Raw genomic sequence first — 14,558 nt, 5'->3', positions numbered from 1 at the left:
GGACTTTCTTCTCATCATCTGGCTTTAGGGCTGGGTCTTTTGGCCACAGGAGAAGGTATCTGTCCCCTAAAACATGCCCCTTTGCCTAGCGGGGCCACCTCTCGCCAGAGCACATAGCGCCTCCATGGACGTCCCAGAATAGTCTCCGGAGTGGGGGAGAGCAGGTCCCATGGACAGCCCCTCCCCCAGCTCTCTGCCCCCCTTTCTGTGTCATGAAAACTGCTGGCTGTAGGTAATGCCTTTCTCAGTAATCCAGCTTTTTGCAACCAGCTCTCTGGTTTCAGATGAACATTATGAAACGTGACTCTCTAGCGTCCTGTATCTCTTCATTCTTCCCACACTTTTGGCAGTTTCTCAGCGTGCACGTTCTTTTCTACTCTGAAGGACCCATAGTGGTCACCCTCTGTCCCGCGTGTCGCCTGAGTGTCCTGTCATGGCCCAGGCTCCTGCTGGGGGCTCCAGGCGGCCCGCTGCCCAAAGATGGTTAAGCTGGGCCTGGTGCTGGCATCTGAGGGACAGCGACGACCGACTCGGCCTGGAGTGTGGACGTGAGCCTGCGTCAGAATTCCACCGCACACGTCAGCATCTGCTGTATATGTTGTTTCTTTGTCTCTGCTGTCCCCTCTCCCCATTACCTTTAATAATTCAGCTAACAACGATGCTTTATCCTTTTTTCAAAAATAATAGCGTTCACCCCCATGAGATGTTGTTTTCTTGGAAGCACTGGTTTTACTGAATGGCAAGGATTTGCCTCAGCCCAATGACCACACACGGCAGTGGGACAGTTAGCGGACATGAGTGAGTTCAGTGTCCCCTGAGCCCTGCAGGGCCACCCCGCAGGGCTTGTCAGTCATTGCGACTGGCTCTCCATGCCCGTGCTCCTAGTTGGTTCTTGAAGAAACACCTTTCAGTCTAATTTGTTTCTGTGCTAACAACTGCCCGTTTCTTCCGCAAGCTGATTTGGTGGGAGACGGTGCCATCCACTTTGGAGGATGGTGGGTCTGTCGGTGTGAGGCCACACTCTGGCCAGGCAGCCCAGATGCCCCCAGGTGGGGGCAGCCACAGGCCAGGGCACAGGCGGGGCTGTGGGCCCTCCCCATTCTGTGTTTTAAAGGTTACAGTGTTCTTTGGGTTTTCTGTATCTTCTTAGTATCTTTTTGTCAGATATTCTTCCTAGGCTTCTGTCCTGTTAGCTACATTTTTACCTGTATTGCTGCAAAGCTGTTCACAGCACCCTCTTGTTCTGAGCGTCCCGTGTGCCCCTTTCTGACGTCGCTGATGCCTCCTCTGTCTGTCTAGATCTCTCTCGTCACAACTGTCAACTTTATTGAACCTTTCAAAGAGCCAACTTTGTGACTTTCTTTGTTTTTTATTACATTAATTTCTGCTTTTTAAATTATTTCCTTTTTCATTTCCTTTTTGTTTTCTAACTTCTTGAGTTATGTTTTATGCCATTTGTTTTCAGCTTTTTAAGATTTCCTGCTCTGCGCTTCAGTATAACCTTCGAGCCCTTTAAGAGCTGGTTTGGCTGCAGCCTGTCAGTTGTGATACAACATATTTTTGTTACTGTTCCACTTAGTGGATTTTCTAATATCTAATTGATTTATTTTTTTGATTGTTGATAACTGTTTCGAATTTCCAAACACATGGAGATTTTTTCCCCGAATATCTTTTGTTGCTGCCTTTGTTCTTTTTAAACTTCAACACGTTGGGGTTGAAAAATACACTCTGACTGATTCCTTGCTTTGTGGCCCAGCACAGCATCAAGTTTTGGAGATGTTCCATGTGTCTTTGAAAAGATTGTATGTTTTGTGTAGGTTCCTTAAATTTCTTAAGCATGTTGCTCGAACCTTCTGCATTCAGTGGGCTTGTCACCTCTTTTCCTAAACAGGGTTTTGTGGGCTCACAGCACACCCATCTCCTACGTAACTGTCTCTGGCTGTTCTGCTCTACGGCAGGCTTGAGAAGTTGTGATACAGACCATTTGGCCTGAAAAATATAAAATATTTACTATCTGGCCCCTTCTGGAAAGTGTTTTCCGACTCCTGTATCCTTATTGATTTCTTGTATCTGCGTGTTCTATCAATTACCGGGAGAGGCCTGATAGAAGCTCTTGTCGTCACTGGGTTTGCATATTTATTCCTGCACTGCCATCAGGTTTTGCTTTATATGTTTGGAGCTATGTTGTTAGTGACACAGTTTTTAAATTGTCGTATCTTCCTTTGGTTGAGGTGTTGTCATTATGAAGTGACCTTTCTCTTCCAAGGTTTTCAGCCTTTGTCTGAAATTCATCACCTGACTCAGCTACGTTTGGTTACTGTGTGTCTTATGCGCCTCTTTCTGTTCTTTTATTTTTAACTTCTCTGTATCTTTATGTCTTAAGATGTGTCTTGTAAACAGCATATGATTGAAGTTTTTTAAATTGAAGTTTGACAGCCTTTTTTTAAATTTTAAGTCTGACAAAAACTTTTTTAACCAAAGCTTTTATCTTGTTTACTTTAACTGTAATTACTGATACATTGGAGTTTAAATCCACCATCTCACATTTTGCTGATTTATCTGCTGGTTTTTCCCTTTCCTTCTCATTTCTTGCTCTTTTTGGGTTGATGGTTGATCCTTTCGTTTTTCTCCCCCTCTACCAGTTTGGAGGTTATAGCCTCTTTCTGTTCTTCAGATGGTTTTCCCAGAAATTCCAGGATTCTTCCATATCAGAAATGTAAGACTAACTCGTACTGTATTCTTTGGGTGACCTGAGAATACCCGACACTCCCCCTTCCAGCTCATATGTTCTTTATGCTTAAGTTTTTAACCTCGCAGGATGCTGCTGCTGCCTTATTAGTATTCTTTTCTGCTTTAGGTTTGTAGACATATTTGCTACTGTCTCTGGTCTTTCTGCTTCTCTCACTTCCCACGTGAGACCACCTTTTCCTGCTTGGAGCGGCCGTGCGTTAGAAACTTCTCCAGTTAGGTGCCGCTGGTGGCAGGCCCTGCCCACGTCTGTTCTCTGCAGTGGTTTCAGTCCCCTGGTCCTACTAGGCAGGTCCTTCTGGAGGGTTGGTGAGATCATGCACTGGTCTTTGACACCCTTTAAATGCTGAGAAGTAATTGTCAAGCTGTCATTCCTTTGAAGGTAATCTGCCTTTTTCTCTGGCTGCTTTTAAGATCAAAATTAAAAACTTTTGTGCTTCATAGGACGCCATAAAGAAAGTGAAAAGACAACCCACAGATGGGAGAAAATATTTGCAAGTTACATCTCTGACAAGGGCCTTTTCTCCAGGATATAGAAAGATCTCTGACGAATCTGAGCGAGTCGTGACTGAATGCCTTGCGAGGGGACACCTGATTGTTGTCCGCAAGGAGGGCTCTGCAGCCCACATGCTCGCGGGGCCACAGGAGCGGAACACCTGTGCTTCTAAGACATGCCTTCCTGTTTTGAGCTGTAGCCTCTCTGCTCACCTGCCCCTGACTGGATGTCACCCCCCCCCCCCCCGCCCGCCCTGTGCTGCAGAATCACTGGTCATCTCTTGAGATGCCCAAATATGACTTTTCCTATGCAGCTTCTTCTGCCCCAGCCCTAGGTAGGTTCAGGAGAAGAGGTGACTGAAGTGGTGAATTATTGGTGACTGAGTGTGAGTGAGATTCTTGCCCTTATTGAGGGAGTTTGGAAGAAGAATTGATTGAGAGGAAGGGCCTTGTGTCAGAGGTGCTTTCGGCACACGGGTACCGTTTGGGTACCGCCTTGTCTCTGCTAATTAGCTGCAGGCTTGCCGTTGAGGATGAGCGTGGGCAGGCAATCAGTCCGAGGTCGCATCTAAAATAGCAAATGTGCTTTTAATGAGATGCTTTCGTTACAGTAAGTGATCTGAGAGAAGAAAGGAAGAGGTAAATGCCTTTGTTCTTTTCAAGGGATGGCTTTAGATTAGCTGTGCGGTAGTCAGGCCTTTTCTGGCAACTGGCGTTGTGCTTCAGATTTACAGATCAGTGCTTCCGGTACAAGACACATCAGTCCGATCCATTAGAGAGGCCCACTTTGGAGTAGTGAAAAATTGAATTAAAAATGCAAGATTCCAACATCCACTTCTAGCCAAGATGGGATGAGAGGGACTAAATTTCACATTCTACCTTAAACAACTGGAAACCAAACAAAAGTATGTGAGGCTGCAGAGTTCAGACACTACACAACGGAAGTGCTGGCCAGTGGTCCCTGTGAGAGGGACCAACGGCAGGGAGCCCCTGGCCTCCCAGCTCATTGCCCACAGTGTCCAGCTGAGCACAGGGAGCGCCCAAGACCAGTGGAGACAGAGCGTGGCGTTAAGGGACTTGACGAAGCCTAGAATTTATGGAGAACAGCACTGGAGAGCATGGGATTGGGAAAGAGCTCTGGGGCGGAGGAGGGGCCGCTGTAGTACTGCTCTGTGCACGTGTGTGCAAACGCCGCCACCGTCAGGGGAAGGAGCCCTGGGAAGGATGGAACAATCCCTGTGGTTCCCACAGGGCTGGCAATGAAGTCTGTGTTCTCACCAGCCGGGTGGGAAGACCTCCTGATTTGGAAGGTATGGGTGGAGTCACACCTTAGCCTTAGATGCCAGCCTGTTCACATCTCACCTAAAGAAAGTTTAAGCAGTCTTGAAAAGATCAAATGATTCTAAATAAGTTAACTACATCCCCGAACAAAGCCTAACAGTATTTAAAGGACTGCAGCAAAACTCAGCCTCCAACAACGTCATGCTGGCAATATCTGGGAGCCAACCAAAGATTCCTTGCCGTACAAATCAGGGGAAAATGTAACCCAGCAGAGGAGGAAAATCAACCGTTAGAAATAGATCCTGTTGCGTTCATGTCTATCCAGGTGGTAGAATTAGCAGACATGATGGTAAAATGCTCCAGGTGTTCAATGGCAGAGAAAACATGAACAAAATGAGGAGAAAATGGAAGATCGAAAAAGACCCAAATATGTCTTCTAGAGAGGAAAATGCACCGGAATGGGATTCGTAGCTCAGACATTGCAAAGACAAGATGAGGATTCTCAAAGACATAGCACTAGAAACTTTCTGAAATGAAGCACAGAAAAAAGAGAGGAAGAAAAACAAACAAGCAAACAAAATGGAACAGAGCACTGGCGAGCCCACATCAGGAAGAATAACATGTATGATATTGAATTCTAGAAAAGAGGTGTGTATGATTTAATAAAATAATGGCTAAAACTTTCCCAAATTTAATGAAAACTTATTTCCAAGAAGCTCAACAGATCCCAAGCAGAAGAAACATGAAGACATACCAATGCACATCATAAGCAATTTTCTGGAAGTCTGAAGAGCAGCCAGAGGCAAAAACCTACTATATACAGAGGAACAAAGATGAAATTACCGCAGACTTCTCATCAGAAGCTGTGCGATCCAGAAGATGATGGAGGAACATCTTTAACATATTCAAATGAAAAAACCTTTAATATGTTATGTTCTCTTAATGAACTGACCCCTGTATGATCAGTATAAAATATTCTTATTCCTGGAAATATTCCTTGTCCTGAAATCTAACTTGTCTGATAATAACATACCCACTTTGCATATGCTGATTCATATGCAACAGAATATCTTTCCAAAGGAAGGCCAAAAAAAAACCCCAAAAAAACAAACAACCAAAAAAAACCCACAACCCACCAGACTTTTTCAGACACTCAGAAGCTGAGAGAATTTATCAGCAGCAGACATGCACTCTAGGAAATACAGAGGAGGCCCTCCAGGGACAAGGAAAACGCACCACATGGAAATTTGGATCGAAAAAATAAAGCATAGTAGAAATGCAGGCTTTGTCCTCTCATTTTAAAAAGCCCTATAAAATAATTTACAGTTCAAAGTAAAAGTAATAATGTTTTGTGGAGTTTATATGTAGAAGTAAGAGGTTTGACAGCCCAAAGTCTATGAATGAGAAAATGGAAACTATTATAAAGTTCTTAAAATACATGTGATGTGTTATAACATTATTGGAAGGTAGACAGTGATATACTAAAGATATATATAGTAAGCCCTAGGACAACTGTTAAAAAAAACGGCAAAGAGGTATAGCTAGTAAGCCAATAATGTAAATAAAATGGAATCATTAAAAAAAAATCACTAATCCAGAAGAAGACCAAAAAAAAAGTTAATAAATAAAAAACCAATCTAGGTAGGACGGTTAGAAAAATGATAGATTTAAATTGAACCACATCAACAATCTCATCAAATGTGGATGGCCTGAAAAATCCAAATAAAAGGCATTTTGTCAAGAGTGTCAGGTCAGATAAAAAAAGTTACATAAAAGTGCTATCCACATTAAATATAAAGGTACAGAGAGGTTCAAAGTAAAAGGTTGGAAAAAGATACACCGCAAACATGAATCAGCATATGCAATTAGATATGTTACTATCAGATGAGTTAGATTTCAGGACAAGGAATATTTCCAGGAATAAGAACGACATTTTATACTGATCATACAGGGGTCAGATCATTAAGAGAACATAACATATTAAATATGCACTTAATAACAGACTTACAAAATACATGTAGCAAAAACTGATAGAACTGAAAGGAGAAATGGACACTCACAATTGTAGTTGGAGATTTCAACACTCCTCTTTCAATAATTAACAAAACAAGTACACAGCAAATCAGTACAGATGTGATGGGCTTGAACAATACCACCAGCCATTTTGACCTGATTGATGTTTACAGAACACAATGTCTCCAACAACAGCAGAATACACATCCTTTACAAGTGCACATGGATTGTTCACCAGGATACACCAGACTGTATTCTGGGCCATAAGACAAATCTCAATAAATGAAAGAGGACTGAAAATATGCAAAGCATATTCTCTGACCAACAGAGAATTAAACTAGAAATCAGTAATTGAAAAATAGCTGGAAAAAATCCCAAATATTTGGAAACTAAATAAACGCATTTTTAAATAGCCCATGGGTCAGAGGAATTCACAGGGAAATTAGACAGTTTGAACTGAGTGAAAGTTAAAACATACTGTATCAGAATTTATGGAATGCAGGTAAAACAGAGCTCAGAGAGAAATTCATAGCATAAGGATTATATTAGAACATAAAACTGTTCTCCAATTAATGATTTAAGCTTCAACCTTAAGAAAAAGTAAACAAAGGAAAGAAAGAGCAGAAAGCAATGAAATAGAAAACAAACAGGAAAAAAAAATCAATGAAACCAAAAGTTGATTCTTTGGAAAGATCATTAAAATCGACAAACTCCTAGTTAGACTGATCAGAAAAAAAGAGAGAGAAGAAAAACTACTAAAATCAGAAATAAGAGATGAGAAGTCACTATACATTCTACAGATGTGAAAATACTGGTAAGGGGATATTATGAAAAACTTTATGCCAGGAAATTTTACAATATAGATGAAATGGAGAAATTCCTAAAAAGATACAAATCACTAAAACTTATTAAAATGAAAATAAATAACCTGAATAACCCTGTATCTCTAAAAAAAAAATTGAATTTGTATATAAACACCTCCCAACAAATAACACTCTTGGCCCAGATGAGTTCATTGATGAATTCTATCAGACATTTAAGGAAGGAACATATTAATTCTACACAAAGTCCTCCAGGAATGAGAATAGGAGGGAACACTTCTCATTTCATGAGGCCAGCATTTCCTGATACCAAAACCAGACAAAGCTTATGAACCAATATCCCTCATGAACAACCATTCATGAATTAGAAAATTTTAGCAAATCAAATCCAGCAATATGTAAAAAGAAGACTACGTCATAACCAAGTAGGATTTATCCCAGGAATGCAAGATTGGTTTAACATTCAAAATCAATCATTATAATTTACTATATTAACAGACAAAAAAAAAAAGAAAGAAAAAGAAAAGCCATATGACTAAATCATCGTAGAGGAAAAATCATTTGACAAACAATACTCATTCATGGTAAAAAGAATAAAATCTCCGCAAACGAGAATAAAAGTGAACTTCCTCGATCTAATAAAGGGCCCTATGAAAAACCTGTAGCTAATGTCGATGATGAAAGACTGAAAGCTTTCCTTCTAAGACTGGGAGCATGACAAGCATGTCTGCTCTCACCACTTTTATTTAGCATTATACTGGAAAAATAAGACAAGAAAAGCAATAAAAGACATACAGAACAGAAAAGAGAAGTGGAATTGTCTTTGTTCGCTGGTGGCATGATGGTCTATGTGGCAAATCTAAGAGATCCACAAAAAAGCTACTAGAACTAATAGGTGAGTTTAGTGAGTTTACAGGATACAGGTCAATATAACAAAATGAATTTTATTTCTACAGACTAACACCAAACAATAAAAGCTGTAATAAAACACCATTTACAATCCATAAAAAATATGAAATTCTTAGGGAGAAATATAACCAAAAAATGTGCCAAGAGAAATTGAAGAAGACCTAATAAACGGGGAGCCGTACTATGTTACTGAACCAGAAGACCCAATGTGACTAGCATGTCAGTTCTACCAAAAGTGAGATGTAGATTCAGTGTAATCACAATCAAAACCCTGGCAAGGTTTTTTGGTAGAAACTTACAAGCTTATTTAAAACTTTACATGGAAATCCAAGGACCTAGAGCAGCCAGAATAATTTTGAAGAGACAACAAATGACGACCTGGTTTGAAGACTTTCTCTATTGCTACAATCATCTAGGCACCGTGGAACTGGCAAAAAGTTGTATGTGAAGATAAGTGGGTGGACTAGATTCCAGAAACAAACCCACACACTTACAGTCAGTCAATTTCCAACAGAAGTGCCAACATAATTCAATGAGGAAGTGACAGTATTTTCAACAAATGGTGCCAGGACAATTGCACACTCGTATGCAAACACAATGCACCTTTCTGATTAGTTTGTTCATTTATTCTGATCTTTAGATTCCACATAGACGTGAGATCATATGGTATTTGTCGTTCTCTGTCTGACTTATTTCACTTAGTATAATGTTCTCTAGGTCCATCCATATCGTTGCAAATGGTAAGATTTCCTTCTTCTTTGTGGGATTAGAGGATGGAGACTTTAACTTACTTTCTCTGTCTGCTGTGAATCCTGCTGAAGTTGAGGCATGTTTGCAGCAAAAATATGCATCTGCCGGCTATCTTGCTGAACATTTTATAGCTTTCAAGATGTATTTCACCTGGATAATATCGGTCACTAGTGGACAATATCACGTCTCAAATGAAAATGTACTTAAAATGGCTCCACAAAGCCTAGAAAAACATCAATTTTTAAGAAAATGAAATACTGGATCAAGTTGTGTCAAAGTTAGCAGAAAGAGTTTTGTTTTCATGAAAGTAAGGCACTGCATGACAGATTACCCTACCCCAGTGACTCTGAATTCTTAATTGTCGTTAAAAATTTAAAGTGGGAGTTTATGTTTAATAATTTGATTTACATGACTTATAGAAAGTGACTACTTATAATTGCTTTTATTAATAAACAACATATCAACTACAAAACAAACAAACAAAAAACAATGCACCTTTGCCCTACTTCATCCCATTGTAAAATAAACACAAAATGGGTCACAGACCTAAACGTGAAAGATACAACTCTTAGATTTATAGAAGAAAAATGTATGTGTACAATGGAATGTCATTCAGTTTGAAAAAGGAAGGACATCTGACACGTGCTCAAACACAGATGCAGCTGGAGGACAGATCCTGTGTGACCCCACTGATACAAGGTCCCTAGAGTCGTCACATTCATAGACACAGAAAGTGGATGATGGGGGGCGGGGTGGGGAGCTAGTGTTTGACGGGAGCAGAGTTCAGTTTGGAACATGGAAAGTTCTGGAGCTGGACGGTGGTGATGCTTACACAACAGTGTGATCTGCCTAATGCCACCGCGCTGTACACTTAGCGATGGTTAAATGCTGGGTTTTATGTATGTTTTACCACAATTTGAAGCAAGCAGAAGCAAGGACCAAAACTGGCCAGTAGGCCTGGGGTTTCTTTGTGGATCACAGGCTGGCGGCCTGGAGGGGAGCCCGGTGTGCAGGGTTAGTGGGTTTGGGCGGGAGCGAGAGTGCAGATGAGGTTGGGCATAGTCGCTGTGCAGGGAAGCGCAGAGCCGGAGGCCTGGGGGCTGCGGGGTTCCTCCTGGCACGGCCCACGGGAAGGCGGCCGCCTTCAGCTGGTCCTGGGGGCCTGTAGGGAGGCTGCAGTTGGCTTGCGGCCCTTCCTGGGGTGTGTTGGTTTGTGAGTCTGTCTTGGGGTCTCCTTATCAGGAGTGGGAAGTATCGGCTCAGAAAGGCCCCGAATAGGCACATGCCTGGTGGTGCTGAGGTTTGTGGACTCTGCAGTTCACGGGGAAATAAAGGTCATTCACAATCGTCAGTTTCCCTGACGTGCAGGAGTTGGTCACTGTGTAAGTACACGTGTTTGTGCCTTTCACTTCCAGGCCTTCAGGTTGGAAGCCTCGAAGCACCATTGCTCGCGCTGGCCCTGCTGACCCTGTGCCTGGGTAAGTCAGGAGAAGGAGGTGAGCGGTGTGTGTGTGTGCGTGCACGTGCATCTGTGCGTGCATGCATGTGAGTGTGCACGGGCGTGTGGGTGTGTATGTGTAGTGTGTGAGTGTGTGTATTAGGAGAAGGAGGTGAGTGGGGGGTGTGGGGGGCATGTGTGTTGTGTGTGGTGTGTGTGCGTGCATATGTGTGTGTGTGTGCTCCCTGCAGCAGTCCGCAGTGGGTCCCATCCCTATGACCTAGGCCTGGCTCTTGCTGGCAGCCGATGAAGTCCGTGTGCCCTGAGAGCCAGGCTGCCTGCGCCAGCTTCAGTGACATTGAAGGGACCTTGTGGGGCACAGTTGGGCCTTCGTGCGTGTCGATTGATTTTCTTAAAGGGACATACACTTTGAAGTTTTCTTACAGCCCAAGGATATTTACGAATCAGTTCTCATTCGTCCAAATCCAAATAAAAAAGTTCAGGTGTGTGGTCTCCCCTTCTGTTCACTCCTGGGGGGATGAACTGAGGGGCCGAGCTGAAAACTGCTGCTGGGCCCAGAGTGTCCTCGGGGGCACAGCAGTGGGTGTCACCCCCGCTGAGCTGGAGTCCGGGCGTCTCTGTAAGGTGGATGTAACTGTCCAGTTTAGACACTTGGGGTGATGTGTGCCCCCAAGTCTGTGTGCATGTGTGCCACGAGCAGGAAGGCCCTGTTAGCCATCGGGCCGTCAGCTCCTGTAAGGTGCTCCCCTGCGAGAGCACCAAATAGGGGTGGGTGGGGGTGCCTGGTTTGTCGGGCCTGAGGGCTGTCTGTCCTCAGGCCATCTCACAGTGGCCTCCAGTGACCCAGGACCCCTCTCCTGTCCTCCGTTGACCTGGGTCCTGGCAGTGGGGACCCTCCTTTTCGGCTCCAGGCTGCCCACCTCCCCTCTGCCCACTTTGCCCTCAGGATCTGCTGGTAGGTGAGGGGCTGCAGGCACCTGGTGCTAAGCGCCTCCTGCTGGAGTTTCCTGGGGCCTGGAGACATGGGTTCTGTAAAGCGCTCGGGCACCCCAGGCACCGGGTCTGAAAGTCTACGGTTGTAACTCATAGCTCCCAGTTCCGGGGGTGGGGGTGGGGGGTGGCAGGCAGCTCAAGCTCCTGTGTAATAATTCCAGCACACAGTGTGCTGGTAGCTACTGTTTGGTAAAAACAAAACAACTTTCGGGATATGAGTGGGATTGATGCAACCCGTCGTCAGTCTCACACTTTTTATCTTTATAATCATGACTTGTTTAAAATAATGTCGCTTAAATATGTGAACCAAGCAAGTGTCGCTTTAGAATTCAGTATTTTGTTCGGAGTGCTTATTTGATAACTGGTAACATAAGTGTGACACACACGGCAGCTCCCAGCTAACGCGTACTCTGAGCATCTCTTCGCCAACATTCTGAGTTAACTAACGTTTATTTGCTGTTTTTGCTCATTATTGATTGAATACACAGCTTATAGTTAAATTATTGCAGCTACTATTGTGTGAAAAGGAAAATCAAGCTATGCTGTATCCTGAGGCTGGGCTCAGTGTGTTCCCTTCCCGTGCTTGTCATCTGCCAATGGCTGGACTATGGCCAGGGCTCAGGGGCTTCTGTCCCTCACGAGGGTGCAGCCTGTGACGGTGTCAGGGGCTGTGAGTGGCACCAAGAGCCTGCAATCTGTGAGGCACATTGCACTGTGCACAGCAGGCTCCACGATGTGCGCCCCACGATGGCTGGTTTCTGGGGAGAGTGGCCGAGAGGCACTAGTCATCAGCCCGGCCTCTCCGAGAAAAACTGAGCTTGGGAGGTTGCAGACAGAAATCGGTTCTCTCTCCCGCATCTCTGGGGATGGGGACCTCCAAGTTCTGTAACAATCGAGGGCCTGGAAAAGACCGGGAAGAAGAGGAATGGCAAGTTGGAGACATTGTGCTTTTTAGGACTAGTCATAGCCACGGGGGCAGGTGGGGGGAGCAGATCAGACTCATAACGAGCGCCCAGTCCAGAACTCACATTCACACAGTGGGAGGCCGTCAGTTGCGTGTGCACAATTGACCTCTTTCCAGAGGCAGGAAAGAAGCAGCAAAACCACCAGATAATACTGTGCTACAGCCCCTACCCCATACGATTGACAAGCGGGTAATTGTCAGTCCGGAAATAACGCAGAACACTTGTGTATGACTCGACCAGCGCCTCTCAAAACATGATGTCCAAGGGTGTAATGAACATCTGGAAAGGTGAGCAACGTAGTCATCAGAGGGATGGAAATAAAAAACCACAGATGTGGTGTCTGCAGCAGCGGACGGGCTAAAATGAGAAACAGACAGTGGGCGCTCACCCATCGTGGGGGCTGTAACTTGGTCCAGTCACTTGGGAAAACTGTCACGACGGTGATGATGCATGTGGGTGCTGGGCCCCGCACTCTCAGAATCCCGCGTGCCATTCTCTTCCCACACACGTGGAGGAAATCTTACCATTTGTGTTTTTCAGATGAGGACACAGGCTCAGGATGAGTGTTCAGCTGCGCTCATGCCAAGCGGCCCCTGAGGATGGGTGTGTGTCCTGTCCCTGCCGGGTCCTGGTGCCCTGGTAGACACTGTGCTGGCCGGCATGTCGTGCTGCTGCCCAGGAGTGGGACGTGCTTAGCCTGCCAGAGTCCATTCTGTGGACTCCTGAAGGCTCTGGGGCTGGAGTCCTCCTGGGAACGCCGCTCGGCATGGCCTCTGGGGTGGGTGGCATATGTGGTCCCTTTGCTGTGTGGCCCCTTCACTGACAAATGGTAGGACCGATAAGCTCTCCTATGTAGCCGTTATTGCAACTTTAGCTCACACTTGTTTTCCACAACCTCTCTTCCGAGTTCTAAGGTGACCTTAAGGCTGGCCTTACTTGTTCTTATGCACGGACACTGGAAAGGCCTTTCCTGGGAGTTCATCTCACAGGCTCCTCTCCTCCCTCTGCCTGGTGTTCAGGCACCTGGCTTCCTCCTTCCAGGCGGGCCGTGGACATTGCTCTTTGCAGCAGGAGGGAACGATTGGGCGTCAGCAGAGGAACCCCTCGCAGTCCCTGAGAGTTCAGTCTGCTGCCCAACAGAATCTCCCTGACAGCCACCCGTGGGGTCAGGTCTCCTGAGGGTGAGGGTGCAGAGCAAGTCCCAGGGTGCCCGTGCGTCTCTGCTCTCAGGGTGACCAGGACGGGACCTTCAGGAGACCCGGAAGACTTTCTGAGGAAGGTGACGCAGGTATGTGATGTTTTGGTCTTTCCTGGTGAAGATCGGCAGCGCCTCTGTTTCTGGGATCCGCTGTTTTGTGAATTCTGGAAGGAGGGGAAGCCCCGGACTTCAGCTGGAGAGGCTTTGTGTCCCCTGCCTCTTTCTGTGGGCCTGTGGTTTGGTCCATGGCGGCAGAGCTGCCATGTGCTGTGAGTCCCCCGGGGAGCGGAGGCCACCACAGACCGCTCACCGCTGTGGCCCCCAGACCACGTGTACTGGGAACCGCAGTCCAGGGCCCCCTTGGGGAGGTGCCGGCATAGCTGCAAGCTCAGGTGGGCGGCGAGTCCCCTGTGCCCGCCGGGTGGGGAGGTTCTGTTTGCTCTCAACGTAGTGTAGGGGCCGGGCAAAGGCTCGGACTTTGACCAGCCAGCTTGTGTCCAGAGAAGGCACGTTTCCTGCAACATAAGCTTTTTTCCTTAAAAAACAAATCTTACCAGTGTTGAGGATAGTTAGACTGTCGTTACACCATAGAGACAAAAGGTTGGGGCTTACTAAGCAAGCAAGGACATTTCTTTCTTAATATTTAAATTTTAATTATTAAAAGTGACACATGCTTGTCAAAATTAAACACAGAACCAAATCCAATAAATAATCAAAATCCCAGATCCACTCTTTTGCTTGGAGGGAACTCCTGTAAATGGTTTGTGTTTTTACAAGTTTTACTGAGCTTGTAAAAGCACACGTCAGAACAGACATACGTGCACAGAGCTTCTACAAACGTGCTTCCGTGTCACCGCATACATCTGGGCAGCTTGACGTAACTTGTCTGGAAGTCTTTTCGGACACATAGACCTACCTCACTTCAA

General features: G+C 45.2%; 1 protein-coding gene and 1 long non-coding RNA gene across 5 annotated transcripts in view; one reads left to right on the top strand and one right to left on the bottom strand.

The window, feature by feature from the left end:
* The window catches only part of AGPAT3 (1-acylglycerol-3-phosphate O-acyltransferase 3), a 97,355-nt gene that overhangs the window by 17,354 nt on the left and 65,443 nt on the right, over positions 1-14,558 (top strand). For 2 of the 4 annotated variants that reach the window (XM_074324506.1, XM_074324505.1), the window contains exon 2: positions 10,433-10,495. The exons of 1 other annotated variant lie outside the window; for it this stretch is intronic. The gene's annotated coding sequence lies outside the window, so the exon portion shown is untranslated. Of the gene's footprint in view, positions 1-10,432; positions 10,496-13,547; positions 13,723-14,558 lie in introns of those variants that run through there. One more of the 4 variants, XM_074324523.1, reaches the window with a different exon arrangement.
* LOC141569968 (uncharacterized) lies at positions 11,901-12,958 on the bottom strand. The gene is made up of 2 exons (XR_012493716.1): positions 12,823-12,958; positions 11,901-12,713 (listed from the first exon to the last, which is right to left on the bottom strand). It is a non-coding gene; the product is annotated as an uncharacterized LOC141569968 (long non-coding RNA).

This window comes from Rhinolophus sinicus, linkage group LG01 (assembly GCF_036562045.2).
Source record: "Rhinolophus sinicus isolate RSC01 linkage group LG01, ASM3656204v1, whole genome shotgun sequence".
NCBI lineage: Eukaryota > Metazoa > Chordata > Mammalia > Chiroptera > Rhinolophidae > Rhinolophus > Rhinolophus sinicus.
This window is presented reverse-complemented; position numbering and strand designations above follow the sequence as displayed.